Source organism: Motacilla alba, chromosome 1 (assembly GCF_015832195.1).
Source record: "Motacilla alba alba isolate MOTALB_02 chromosome 1, Motacilla_alba_V1.0_pri, whole genome shotgun sequence".
In the NCBI taxonomy this organism is placed as follows: Eukaryota; Metazoa; Chordata; class Aves; order Passeriformes; family Motacillidae; genus Motacilla; species Motacilla alba.
The window spans coordinates 8201545-8216675 of NC_052016.1; the positions used below are offsets into that span (position 1 = coordinate 8201545).

The window sequence follows — 15131 nt, forward strand, 5'->3', positions numbered from 1 at the left end:
TAACGTAAATGCTCGTGTTTTGGTCTCAGAGAGCAAGAAAAACTGCACTAGCACAGGTCATAAAACATCACTGAAATGTATCACAGTTACTGGTTGTGAGCCTTAAACACTATTTTGCTCTTTTCCACTTGGATAACTTCTCTCCTTTTTTTTTTTCCCTCCATTTTATCATGGCTTCTCTCACCCTCACCCTACTTGAGGTCTCGAGACACATAAATAATTAAAGTTGTTTAATGTGGGGAAGGTGTAACAGTAGTCATTGGCAAAGTAGTCATTCTGTCTTTAGTGCTCCACAGGAATAAAAGATTGAAGAGCAATTGTACCAGGGGTTGGAAAAGGGACTCTGAGGGTGAAATAATTAGACCTGTGAAAAATTATATGGTTTTGCTAGAGCTCAAAGCTATTATTTCCTTTGTGTTTCAGCCATTGTGACTGCAACAATCATTCTGTTCACACTCACTATAGACTAAAACCTACTCAAGCCAATCCAGTTTAGATGTTTTTCCAATGCAGAACTGCCACAAACCTTGGAAAGCCTAATTTGATTGTCAAGATTGACATTAAAATCTGTCCCCATGAGCATACACATCTCAGTTTTGGGTTTTCATTAAAGATTGAGAACTACCAGCCTCCAGTTCTGCTTCCAGCCTCCAGCAGATTTCCAGATGTGCAGGGGTTCCCACATATAACTGAGTTTCCACATGTGAGGGAATGAACCATTTAAATTCATGTCTGGAAGGACACTAAAAGGACTCTCCCCACCCATTGTGCCAGACAGAATTGTCCATGAGAACAAAGAGCCCAGTTTGAACTGCTTTAAATACAGAATCCAAACTGTAATATAAACCAACACAGCTCTGCTGAAGAAATTGAATTGTCATTATATTGTTAGGTTGGCTTCAGCTCCATTTTTAGTTTCCCTCAAACCCAACACTTTTAATGCAATTTTGTGTTTCAGCTGTTGGAGTAAAACCAAAAGGTCTCAGGTAGCCAGGGCACTGCAGCAAAACCAGCACAGCCCCTGAGCACATTAAAGCATACTCTTCCTCTGGTAGGATCACTGGACATGTTTTCATCCAAAAAGCACAACTTGTAGAATTTCTATTTGTTTCTTAAGAATCCAAAACACCTCAAGCACCACGCAGCATTTCATTATGACGCCATCACGACCGTGCTGACCTTCTATTTACACTTCATGATATGCCAGGGCTTCGGAACACAATGGGAGAAGTCAACCTCTGCTGCTGAGGATTGTATACTGCAGTGCACGAAACCCAATGATGGAAAGCCAAAATTATGCTGTACCATACTGTGTATTTATCAAATCAACATCCTCAGATTCCATCAGGTATTAGCTAGAGAAGCAGAAGTAATAAGCTGGGTGGATCAATGCAATGCGATCCCTTAAATAACAGCAGAAAAGTGGTAATGTATTAATAGTCAAATAATATGGTCACAGTCTCTTAATTTAAGGATGTAGACATTTCTATAGTACAAAAAGTAATTACATTTGGCTAATCCAAAAACATTTGCTTGAATTGAATTCAGTTGAAAGAATCTCATTTTTAGATTGCTGTGCAGTTGGCCTATTTTCTTTTTGCACTATCCATAGGCGCTGGTAAACAAAATACACCAAACCACAGGAAATACATTTCAATATTAGAGGTATTTTCCACTGCTATTTTTATGTACTCTTTCAAAAGAGCAAGTTTCTGTCTATGCTTTTAAAATGAACCAAAACCTGATCAGTTATACAAAGTCCTTCAAAACTCAACAGAAACCCACTGGGAGCAAAGAAACTCTTTCTAAACCACAAACATGGTTTGCTAATTGTCACTGGCCTCCTGCTTATTCTTGTTACTGAATTTTTTTTTAAAATTAGAATTACTGATAAAACAACAACAACAAACAACCTGAAACAAAAATCTTGCATTCCTGGCTTCATGAGGCTGCCACATGATGATACATTATTCCATCCTCTTGCCATTCCTCTGTTCCTTGAATGTCCCAGTGAAAACCTTCAACCTGGTCTCATTCCCTCCCCATTAATAAAAGCCAGAATTTCAAAAGGGGCTTTTTTTAGAATGCTAAAACTAAACTCAGTTTGAAGAAAGTGCAAGTTTATACATGAGGCGTGGTCTGCTGCCAAGGAGAATCAGCAGAACTGTGTCAAATCAGAAGGCAAGGGTATCAAAAAAGACTTGGAGTACTTTTTGCTTTTTGAGCCTTGGGCAATCAAAAACACGTGTGCTACACACAGCATGTCCAATAAACTATTCCACCATAACCCCCTTGTGCAATTAAAAAGTGCCCTCATTTTTGCTGAACTCATGAGGTGTTCATAGTTGAGATCTGCTGTTTGTGTGCTGCTGATACACACTGACACACCCCAAACAAACTTGCAATCATCCATGACATACTGTCTGATGGCTGCTTTTGGTGTCCAATCAAATATGATATTGCACAGATTTAAAGTTCAGAAACAGTTATTGCTGTTTAAACATTACTATTTCGTGGAGAAAGGTGAGAAGAAAAAAGCATTATTTGTGGTATTGCTATGCCTTTTAAGGTGGCCCACTACAGACATAATGGGCTTCTGAATCAATCTACAGTATGTTTAAAATGAATTTAATGAAATTATTCTGTCTTTAGTAACAGAACTGGCTCAGATCAATCCATCAGAAACCAAGATGTGAATGAGTGCAGAGGTTCAATGTCTGAAATCCAGAACCTTCATGATCTCAGCAGGCACAGGAATGGAACAGAAGACAGACTGCATTGTTCAGAGAGAGGACTTTTACAGGTGTCAGTGGTCCAAGCCTTCACCAAGCCTGGCACTGAATTTTTAACTGCTTTTACTCCCAAACAAAGTCTTTTCATATTTGGAAACATGGTGTGGCAAACTAATATTAAAATGTTTTCACAAAATTAATCAGAAGTGAGTCCATAATTTCAATTCAAATACAAGGACTCTAACATTAATTATTTAGACACTTAATTGAGAATGTGCACTTTCAAAACTAGCCTACCACAAATCATGTTGATGTGTTTCTGCTCTCTTCCACAATAAAAGTGAAATGTCACCGGCAAGGTCATGGTTTAAAGTGATTTCATGGCAAACAGCAAATTCCTGCAAAGTTGGAGGTTGTGAGAAAAAAGGTTTGTAAGAAACAACTTGATCAGGAGGGAATTGCACCTTATCATGGATGTTACCATTTAAATAATTTCATTATAGATTCTCACTATCTTAACCAAAACAAACCCCTGCTGAAATACATTCAGGAAAAAGAGGAAATCCAAAGGAATATCATTTCTAGTGCCCAATGCTGACAGCCCAGATAGTGGGAGAATGCAAGGTTAAATTTCCATGAATAAACTCCATTCAGGTTCTGCATCTTCATCTGGGAAGGCCAAAGCCAAACAAGCGCTCCCTAAAGGCAGCACAGGGTTTACAAACACACAATTCCCACCCCTCTCCCAGGGCACTCCTCACTTACCCCTCCCCAGCCAGGTGACGCTCGTGTTTGCACAGGTTTCTCAAACTTCTCCACCTTTCTTTGCTGCCATAATTCCCCAGCAGAGACAAAATACCAAGGAGGTACAACCTTCTCCCTTACTCATTTTCAGTCTTACCTAAGAAATCGTTATTCTTCAGTGCAATAATCACTGTTCTCCTCCTAACTGCTTCCTACTCATCCATATTGTTCTGACAGTGGGGGTTTCAAAGCTAGACAGAGTTAAGAATTACATTTCCATTACAAACTCATTGTTTTTTTCCCCTCTAAAATTTCACATTGGTAGCAACACTAAAGAGAGCTCTAACCTGCATAAAGATGCCAACAGTTAATAGACATTTTCACTACTGTAGCATCTGAATTTTAAAAAATTTAAGAGGTTTAAAATGCAACTGTAGAATAAAGGAATAGAAATGCTCCTTGAGAGACAAATATACTTGCACTTATACTCCAGAGCATGACTAGAGTCAAGGAAGCTGTTTTAGAGTTGGCAACTGTGGAAAATGTTACAGAAAAAAACAGCTAGTTTAGAAAACACTGTTAGGAAAAGTGGCTTCTGCAATGCAACATTTCCATGCAGACAGCTGTGTTGCCTTTTTTTTTTTTTTTTACTATTAATATTCAATTTCAAACCTACAGGCTTCAAGAACACTGAATTTCCTCATATTTCAGTCTTCTGGATTAGTTTAGACAGGATTAAGACTCTCCATTCCCCACACAAATCTCATGTACTTGGCTGTTGATGTTAACACACTCCATCATGCAGTTGTGCCTGCAGCAAATGAATGCTAATTTCTAGACCATATCTAGACCATATCTTTATTTAATTGAATATTTGATTAACTGAGGCCTTCCAAATTTGCATGTGTGTATAAACACCTGTTAATCTTGGCATTATTAGGCTACTTATTTCCTTAATATTGTGAGAATGGGAATTTGGATCCTTATTTCCTCCATTTTTCTCTTCTCTGACTCACCAGGGATTTTGTGCAAAGATTCAGGAATATGAATGAGGTTTTAGAACCAATAATAAGTAGAACTCTTCCTGAGACTGAGCTTCTCTCAAGCTCTGCAATGGCTGCACAAGTTGGGAGGCAAGTTCAGATTCAAAGCACATAAAACTGCTCAAAAAGCCATCAGCTGTGTCATGCAGTAACTGCAAATTAAAATTATAATCTCCAAGTGACAAATGGTTTGCTTTCAAACACCATTTTTCCCAGATATTCAAGAGCAGAACCCTTGGAAACAATGTTCCTACGGTCATGGACATTTGCTTCCACATTATTCGGGTAACACTTGCAACTTTTTTATCATACACATAAAAAAAAACCCCAAACCCAAACGTCTCCTCCAAGCTCCACTCCTGTTCAAGCCTCAGAAATACATTGGTGCTGTCTACAATTCCTACATTGTCTCCATCTCGGTATATATTTTATAAACTATATAAAAATGTGGAGACCCCCATTCTGTGAACATGTTTGTCTCCCACCTGTGGGTGCACTGCTACTTACACAGCTTGCCAGGCACAGCTTGTACAGGGGAAAGGTGGCAGGTGAAAGGTGGCAGAGTGATCCAAAAATCCCTGGAGCCCCAGGTCAGAGACACGATTATGTCCAGCTGCATGCAGATCACAAGTCAGCCCCACACACAACGCAACCACTCCTAAAAAGCACAGGCTGTGATGAAAGATAATCTCTCACACACAAGAAAAAACAAGTTATATGTCAACAATGAGGGATGCCCCAGGTAATTTAATTATTCCAGAGGCGCATTTAAGTGAAGGTGCAGAGCAACTCCCTTCAAAATAAATAAAATGCTTATTTAAGGAGCTTCCTGTTAATACTCCTTTGTGGAATATAGTTCAAACCACAATGGAATTTTGTTTCATTTCTGATTCCATTTCTGTTTCTAAGCAATACAAAAAGCATACCCAGGGAAAAGTTACAAAGCAAATAAAAAGGTCCAGATTAGAGTAATTGAACACAGAAATTTCAGTGCAGGCAGAGAAAGATTAAAAAAAAAACCAGCCAGACAAATTCAGTTCTCAAGCAATTGATTCTGTCCTGAAGCTGCGCTCCAGCATATGGAAAGCCCCACAAAACAGGGTCACTCAGTCACACCTAGGACAGACTAAGACACAAGCTTAAAACATTTTTTTTTTTAACAGGAGACCCAGGGTGTTTGGACAGAAAGAATACAGAAAGCTTCATTGTTATATATTGTATATATGTGTTGATGCATTCCTTCAAAGAGTTGAGAAGAGGTGCTGTGAAATTCAAAAAAATACACACATAAGAGCTTTCTGTGCCTACCAAAAATTACCCCCTACCTACCACCCTTAGAACCAAATCCATGCTGGTCTTCAAGGTCTATTCTTCCTGCTGTGCTTGCCTATTCTGCTTTCCTGTGTTTCCAGGCTCTGGGTGAACAGCCCCATGAGTGTGCTCATCCCTGCTATGAACAAAGTTTGATTAGGAGGCAGGGTCGATGTAGGCAAGGCAAAGGGCAATAAAACACTGGGAAGCAGTGCTCAGTCACAACACAGTCCTGCACTGCAGATGTCTTCAGCAATCCTTCTAGCAAACAGATTCCTTTCCTCCCTTCACCCCACAAGACCAAATATCTCACTAAGAGATAGAAGTTAATCACCAGATATGAAATTTATCTCTCTTGATAAGGAGACTTGGAGTATTATGTAATACAAACATGTTTGGCAGACAGGCAAACAACTGGATGACTACACCATCACACTGAAAATTTTTTTAGTAAGCTCCTTCATGCCTACTGCCATTCCCCTGCAAAAAATACAGCTACAACCCAAAATTCACATAGAATTTTGGTTAAATAAGCATTTCTTCATCCCTAAAGAACTTAAGATTTCAACTACCATAAAATCTAAAAAAAGTCAAACATGCTACTAAGTATTTCTTAAGGGTAAACATAGTGCTGAAGGCTTCTCCGAAATGTTAACATGTTAAATAACTTCCAATGTTTAAACACTTTGATAGTGTCTGGGAATTGTACCCACACCTGAGCCTTACAAACCACATCCTCAAAGCTTACTCAGATCAATGAATAGCAACTCTTGTCCTCCATAATTGCTTAGATGGAAAGCAGAAACAAGGAGACCCCTGGATCTAATTGCACTTGGGGAATAATTTATATTAAAGATACACAGAAAAACATCTCATGAAGGTCTAACCATTGATGTCACAGAAACACAGAATGGCTTGGGTTGAATGGGACCTAAAAGTTCATCCAGTTCCATCCCACCTGCCACAGGCAGAGAAAGTTTCCACTGGATCAGGTCACTCAAAGCCCTACCCAACACAGCCTTCAACATTTCCAGGAATGGGTTATTCACAGTTTCTCTGGCAATCTGCTCCAGTACCTCACCAAGCTTATGGTGAAGAATTTCTTCCTAATATTCAATCTAAATCAGCCTTCTTTCAGCTTAAAGGCATGACCCCTTGTCCAATCACTATATGTCCTTGTCAAAAGACCCCTCCAGCTTTCTTGTAGCCCCCTTTCGGTACTGAAAGGTGCCACAAGGTCCCTCCAGAGCCTTCTCCAGGCTGAATAACCCCAACCCTCTCAGCCTGCCCTCATATCAGAGGTGATCCAGCCCCCTGATTATCTTTGTAATCTCCACTGCACTCACTCCAGCAGGTCCACGTTGTTCCCATGTTGGGGGCCCCAGAGCTGGATGCAGCCATGCAGGTGGGGTCTCACCAGAGCAGAGGGGCAAAATCCCCTCCCCAGACCTGGTGCCCACGGCGCTGTTGGTGGAGCCCAGGACACATTTGGCTTTGTGGGATGCAAGGGCACATGGCCAGGTCACTCTGAGCTTCTCATTCACCAAGACACTCAAGTTCTCCTCAGGGCTGCTGTCAGTATTATTGAGCCCTTTTACATCAAGGAAGTTGGGAAGCAAAGGAAGGAGAATGCATGGAGAGTGTGCTCTCAGAGATGATGGAGTTTTCCTGATTCTATGCCTAATCAAGGCAATAAGGGTTCATTATGATCACTTGTTCTGGTCTCCCCTACATAGAGCCCATAAGATTTCCCCATACTCAGTCTTGCTAGAAATAAACCTGCCTTTAGAAAAACCATCCCTGATTTAGTTTTCTAGTGATGAAAACCTCTAAGAACCTATTAGTCTAATGAATGCTTTTATTTTAAAAAACTTCCCTCTCTGTCTAGTCCCAAGATGTTCAAATTTCCAGCACTGGCTGTTCTTAAACCCTTTTTCTCTTCAGTAAGGAGGCCATTCCTCACCTCAACCTTTTTAGGCAAGAATCCAAATACTTCTTCTTCCTTTTGGATCCACCAAACACAACATATGCTCCAAGAATCTCTACTGCAAGGGTCTTTAAAAGGCTTAATGGGCTGCACCTTGGACAAATCTCCCATCTGAAGTGCACACAGCAAAATAGTAACACTTGTGCATTTCAGGAGTTTATGTCCCACCCGCTCTATCATCTCAAGTTCATTGAAAGGGCTATTTCCCTGGCAGTCACATTAAATGTTTCCTGCCAAGACTTTCCAAAAATCACTAACTCTGGGGCGCAGAATCCCTTACTGTTCCCTTGCTAGGACTCCACACTTAGAATACTGAAATGAGTGGTGATTAGCTGCCTTCAGTAGCTATCAAGTATCCAAAACTACTGCGTAATTGGTTCTCAGCCTCCATAATTTAGTCTTTTCTTTATATAGCCATAAAAAAAATTGAAGTTATACATTATTTTACTTAAGAATAAGTGACTATACTTTTTAAAGGATGAAAAATATAGGCAGCACACGGCAAGAGATGATCTTCACCTGGGGGCCCCAGAGCCTCTCACCTGCTCAGGGGCGAAGAGAACAACTGCGCGCCCCTTCTTTGTCATCCCTCCCACGGCACAACAGCCCCAGACGGCATCCCTGACGGGCAAGATCCGCCGCCTGGGATTTTCACATTGTAGAAAGCATTGTTAAAAAATAAAACCCCAACCAAACATGCAGGCATCCCCTATCAGGTTATTAACACCAAAGCACCCGGTCTCCGCGGGGGGAGCCGGGCCAGCGCAGCCCCCGCTCCGGGCAGGGCGCCGGCGGGAGGGTCCCCACCCGCACCGTGCCGCCGGCTCCTTCCTCGGGTTCTGCTCTCGGAGTAAAGAAAAGGGGGAAAAAAAGAGAACTAAACCAAAACACCCCCCTCAAACCAGTTGCTAATAAGAATGAAGGACTCACCAGGAACCTCGGCAGGAGAGGAAAATCACGTACAAGCAGCAGCATCGCTGCCGCCGCCGAGGGCTGCTGCTGCCACCTCGGCAGCCCGCTGGGGCTGGGAGGTGAAGTCCCTCTCCCGGCTCGGGCACGGAGCGCACAGCCCGCAGCGAGCGCGGACAGCCCCGCACTTCGGCGGGGACGGGCAGGCTGGCAGCGACCCCGCAGGTGCAGCCGTGCCACAGCCAGCCTGTCACCCTCCCCGCCCGCGCCGCCGCTCTCCCGCAGCCCGGGGCTCCGGGGCTGGCTCCAACCGGGAGCGGAGCCGCCTCCGCCGCGTCCCCCCGCACCTCTCCCGCGGCCGAGCCGGCCCCGCGGCCGCGCTCCCGCAGCGCCTCTCGCCGGCTGGGAGCAGGGCCGGGATGCGGGAGCCGCGCCGGGATGCGGGAGCCGCGCCGGGATGCGGGAGCCGGGGCCGCCGTCCCGACCTGCCGGGAGCGGGGCGGAGCAGCCGGGATCGGGAGCGGGGCCGGGCGGGAGCGCCTCGGCAGCGCATCTCTCCTCCTTTCTCCTCCTTCTCCCCTCTTGTCCTTCTGCTCTCCCTTGCCGCTGCCCCTTCGCCGCTCGCCCCGGGGTGCCGCCGCCGTCCCAGGTAAGGGGGACAGTGCGGCCCCAGGTGAAGCCACCCCATCTTTCCGACGGGGTCGGGAAGGGTGAGGACCCCGTTAGTATCATCTCCCAGCTTTCAGCAGGAGTTCAGTAGTGCGGAACTGGCAGCTCATCTGTGATTTCTCAGAAAGGGTTTGGAAAGGGAAAAAAAAAAAAAACGGTATTTACTTTACAGTTTTACGGGTTTTCAACCTTTATTAAACAACAGGTGTATCTGCACCACGTGAGGGAAGCATCCAAACGGTAAAATTGTATTTCAGAATATAATAAAAGGCACTTGTCATAGCTGTCCTCCTTACACCCATAGCCAACACTTATTAAGATTTATGACCATCACTTCCAGTGGTTCAAGAGAGCTGGATTTATCAAACAGCTACAGATATTACAAAAATTCCAAAATTCAAAAACAACACACTGAAAACTGTATCTCGATTCATCCAGATGAATTGAATGATTCATTCGCCCTCAGGTACCTGAAGAGCTCACATGGCAGGCACCTAAGAAAGACAAGGAAACCAATTTAGCACTTACATGCACTTCCTTACATGTTAAAATATTATTCTGAAACTGCTGGAATAAACAGAGGTACGCCACATGAAAATAGTTGAGCCTTTCTTTTTCATAGCTGTGAAATTAAATCACTTCCAAAAAAATTCTGGTGCCTACAACCAGAATTTCCTGCTCAGATTTCACATAAAAAAATTAACATGAAATTTGCAGTTTATGTACAACAGCAACATAATGATCCTCATTACCCTCAAACTTTTTTTAAAAATTGCTGGGTTTGCGTTCTTCCAAATAATGCCTGTGTTGCAAAAAATTATTATTGGGAGGTACAATATTTACTTGGCTAATATATAAATACACCACCTTTGAAGGATAATTTGAGTTTGCTACATGTTATACTCACAACATTGTTTTTTGGCTTGTTCAGACAAAGCTATTGAAGGGACCTGCTCTAAATTAAATGCTCAGGTACATCCTCTGCCTGCAATTACTAGAATAACACATTGCTCTCTATAACAGTGTGAATCATAATCAAAAAAATACCCAAGTGAATATATTCTGTAATGCATGATTTAATTGAAAGTATTAAAGCAACAGTTCCAGATTTATGTGGGGTTTTTTACAGTTTCATCTTATAAATGTTGTTTGGGGGGCTGGTGAAAGGAAGGGCTGACAGTTGTTTGCACATCCAGAGCCCAGGTACAGCATTACAGACCAGATATCCAAGTACAAGGAGAATTTCTGCGGAACATCACAGATGTTTGTGTTTCTCTTGGGACAGAAAGCAGCCACTCATAGAAACTGGAGGCCCCATATGATTTAGGTAGCACTGCCCATACCAGTCCATATTTATTAATCACTTTTGTGATCCATAACAGACCACATGAACCAAAGGATATGTAAACCAGGATTACAGAAATCTGTGGCCTATTTAGAGCAAAGATAAAGTGTTCTTGTTGCTATTTCTTTGGTGACTCCAATCTCCATAAACAACGCTTGCATGGTCCCAGACTGCAGCTTTATTAAGAATGAATTGAGGTGCTCATGGCCCTTTTCCAGAATACTGTGACAACTCTCTTGTCCTCTGGGACAGAAGTTTTGCAGTCAGTTTTCTTCTCTAGATACAGAAATACTAATTCCATGCACCAGAAATCAAGGAGCTTCACAATCTATTGATAGCCTGGTTCACACAGACACAAATTCTTCCAAATGGGAAGAACTTGTGCAAATTACACAGAGTTCAGTTTAATAACAGTTATGGACAAAACCTAGTTTGCTTCTGTTTCAGGTAGCATTGAGTGCTCTGCAAGCTTTATTTCTTTTCACCTTAATCTAATCTACCAGTAAATATCAGGAAAATAGGCTATCAATGCTATTTTCTAAACTTAAAGCTTTTGAGGAAGAGATCATGTGCATAAAATAGAGATTTTTGATAAACACCCATGGCTGTTAACAGCGAGAACTACTCTGGAACAGCTATTTACATTTTTCTCCTGGATAATACATGTGCTAGGAGCAGAATTTGGAAACAAAATTAAAAAAAAAAAAAAAAAGCCTTTGTGGAGGAAGCTGAGATATGCAGTTCTCATCGTCCAGTTGTGCACTCCCTGGGCTATTTTCCAAGAGTGTAATTGCAGTAATCAGGGAGGCAGGAATGTGCATTTTGCCAACTCTGTGCTCAGGGTTTTGTGCTATCATTTCCTGAAGGTATTCATAAAAAATAGAGACCTCAGAAGTACCTCCTAGCAGTCAAAAAATTAAGGAAGGTATTTCAATGAAAGTGTCCACTTTCTGTGGGTTTGTTTTTTTTTTCCCCAGTTTGAGGGTTGAGATCTTGTCTGTTCTGCATTTTAAATTAAGGGCTTTTTGGCATTTCTGTAAAAAAGGCTCTCTGTTAAAATTTTAATGTGGCCTGTGATACTGATGTGCTTCTTTGCACTTCCAGCTAAAAGGGGAGAAACCTCAAATTTATTTTTTGAAGAAATGCCTGGTTTGATGCACTAATTAATAAAAAGGCAAGATAATATTTCAAAAAGAAATACAGTGACTGCTTCAGGAGCAATAGCACCATGCTTCTTGAAACTATTCATCAGTTCACTCAGAGATCTTTCTTGACAAAAGCTAATTTAATTTAATCTATGTTATTATGCCTGCTGAGTTAATTTTGCTTAAAAAATACATTTAACTTCATTTGAGACTGATCCTTCACAATTCCCTCTTGGTGAGTGTGTGACATAGAGGGTTTTTTGGAATTTGATGTAGCCCCAACAATCTTCTTTTCAGTGTACATCATGAATCTTCGTGTGATCAGCACAACCAAGTGGAATTGTGATCCAGACCCTCCTGCTTTTCTTAGGGCTTGGATTTTGTCTTTGTAACAAAGACACTGGGCTGCAAGTCAGAGGTTCTTGTCTCTGAGCTTACTTGACCCACTGTTTTTACTTATGTGACACGAAGAAGTTTTCTTATTGCAAAGCCAAACTTCCCTCTGAGAGAAAAGTGGCATTTTCCAAGCTTCATTCCAGTTATCCACTGTCACCTCAGCCCTCTCTTCATCTCCATACTAAATAAGCATTGTCAGATCTAAGATGCAGGAAATGTTATACAGGAAGAATGAAGCCTCTTGTACAAGAGGGCAAAGGTTTGCCAAGGCTTTTCTTAATGTTAGTTGCTACACCAACAGAAAAACTATGTGTCACAGACTTAGAAATGAAAAAGGGAGAACTCGCGACATTAGCTCTTCTGAGACAAGGCCATTCCCGTTTCAGCCACTGAAAGGATTAGAAAAGCAGGTATTTACAAAAAGCTTTTCAGAGTAATTACGGCATCTCCTGTTCCTTTTGAAAGAGTAGTTAAAAGCAGACTCAGAGAAATATCAAATGCAGCAACACATTTGTACTTTCCTTTCTCATATCATAAAGTGAGGAATCTATTTACTTTCTCCTGCTTTTCTTTAGTACATTGAAAAGAAAAAGAATAAGAGAAGACACTAATTAGTGCCTCACTGTGCTGTATGGAGCCAGTATTTGAATTACTGCCTAGAATGGACTCATGCAAGCTAAGGGAATGCTCTTACAAACCCCATTACTGTGTGTACGATTTATTTAGACAATTATTTTCGTGTCAGCTATGCCATTTTTTGTACAAGAAAGAGCTGTGCAAAGCGAGTCAGAGCTGAGCTGTAGAATGAAGTGTAGCATAAACAAGGTTCAGTTAATATCCAAGTACCTGGTGTTCCCATGTTGAAAAATATTTCTCCAGGCAACACTGAAAGAACTTTAACATTTATGATGTACCTGCAAAGCATAGACTGGGAGCCAAACATATCAATTTATCCTAAATGTACCAAAGTACTTTTTTAGAATTACCATTTTACTTCAAAATAGCTAGCTATAATTTTACTAATTAGCAAATTAATCAGTAAAAAAATTGTGTTTTTCATAAATGTTTTATTTAATTAATAATAATTTTGATGGCCTCTACAAACTTCAGAAATGTTTAATGAAAACAGTTGGTTTCCTATACATAAAATTTGTAAGATTCATCAAGAATACAGTTCAAGACACTTAAATGTTAGTTGTCTTCTAACTGTCAGTTCACAAGATCTAGGACTTTTTAGAAGATGCAAAGGAAAAAAACCCCAGAACACCCCTAAAATTCCACACAATTAGAGAATGAAGAGAAACAGTCTTCTCCTAGCTCCCTAATTTTTTTAACACTTAACCTCAACATTTTTGCTAGATCTGTGAAGAGTTATGGCATTTCTTCTAAGAAAATCTCCCTAAAACTCTGCAAGATGACTACAGTTACTTTGCTGAAAATGCAGACACAGACCCTTGGAGCCTGTCAATAATTCATGGATTGCAAACATTTCTGGGGATTCAGGCAAAACTCTTCATCTTCCTCTGTTTTCTGCCACTGAACTGCTCTAAAGCCAAGACACTTCACCAATGTCTTTGCATCATCCTGACTCACTGCAATACTTTGGTATAAGCCAACCAGAAAACGAGTCTTTAAAACTGGAGGGTTTTGTTGAATTAACATGGTGTACCAACTCTTTGGTCTCCAAATTTGTCTTTCTATGGAATTGTCCTGCTGCAAGCAAAGGTACTTGTTAACAGCAGCAACAAACATTTAAGGCAGACTTTATTCATCAATGTTTATCATTCTGGTCAGAAACTGAAAGGACATTTTAGCTCAAAGAGATTAGTTCAACTTGTCCTTGACAAGAAACCCTGCTTAGGAACAGAGAAGCTGCATTCTGCATTTAAAACAGGGTTTGGAAAAATAACTAGGGTGACAAACTTACATCTGCACAGCAAAATGTACTTCAATTTATTTTATAAAGTAATTCTTCACCATTTGGAAAGCTCAATGAAATGGAAAAAGGCTCTAATTTGTTTTTATTTCATTTGCATGATGTTTTGCTAAAGGCACTTTTCACAGTAGTACTCTTATGAGGTGATTATTGCTAAGAGAAAAGCTGTAAACTAAAAGGGGCTCTGAGAAACCTGATCTAGTTGAAGGTGTCTCTGTCCCTGACAGGGGGTTGGAGCTGGATGGTCTTCAAGGTCCCTTCCCATCCAAAACCATTCCATAATTCTGTGATTATATCATCTTGAGTCAAGTGCTTCTTCAACATGGGTTAAGTGACTTATAAACACAGCCCAAATGTTGCCTTGAACACTTGTGGGGGCTGCTAGTCACCCATGAAAGTCTCTGTCACTCCCCTCCTCAGCTGGACAAGGAGAGAAAATACAACCAAAGGCTCATGGGTTGAGATGAGGACAGGGATAAATAACTCACCAGTTACAGTCACGGACAAAACAGCCTCCAATTGGGGAAATTAATTTATTTTCAAACAAATCAGAGTAGGGTAATGAGAAATGAAACCAGATCTTAAAAATATCTTCCTCCCATTGATCCCTTTTACCAAGGCTTAAATTCACTCCCTAATTTGTCTACCTCCTCCCCTTTCTGAGTGGCACAAGGCAGGGAATAGGGGCTGGACCACCCTGTCTGCTGGCACAAAGCCTTCACATCAGCTCAGCTTCTTGTGGCATTTACTCCACTTTAAAAATAGCATGTGCTTGGGGTTTTTCCCAAACCACAAGAGAAAAATAAGATCACCAAAATGTAAGTGCATCCATGTAACATTCTTGCCAGTTCTTAATTCAACATCTAATGGTATGGCATTTTGTATCATGTATAACAAGAAAATACAGGAGTGCA

General features: G+C 41.3%; 1 protein-coding gene across 7 annotated transcripts in view; it reads right to left on the bottom strand.

Moving 5' to 3' along the window:
* Positions 1-9144, bottom strand: part of SYTL5 (synaptotagmin like 5) — an 80416-nt gene extending 71272 nt beyond the window's left edge. For 3 of the 7 annotated variants that reach the window (XM_038153864.1, XM_038153853.1, XM_038153797.1), the window contains exon 1: positions 8748-9144. The gene's annotated coding sequence lies outside the window, so the exon portion shown is untranslated. Of the gene's footprint in view, positions 1-3029; positions 3116-3497; positions 4256-5026; positions 5178-5848; positions 6086-8747 lie in introns of those variants that run through there. The other 4 variants (XM_038153805.1, XM_038153815.1, XM_038153842.1 and 1 more) reach the window with 4 other exon arrangements.
* Between the last annotated feature and the right edge of the window lie 5987 nt (positions 9145-15131).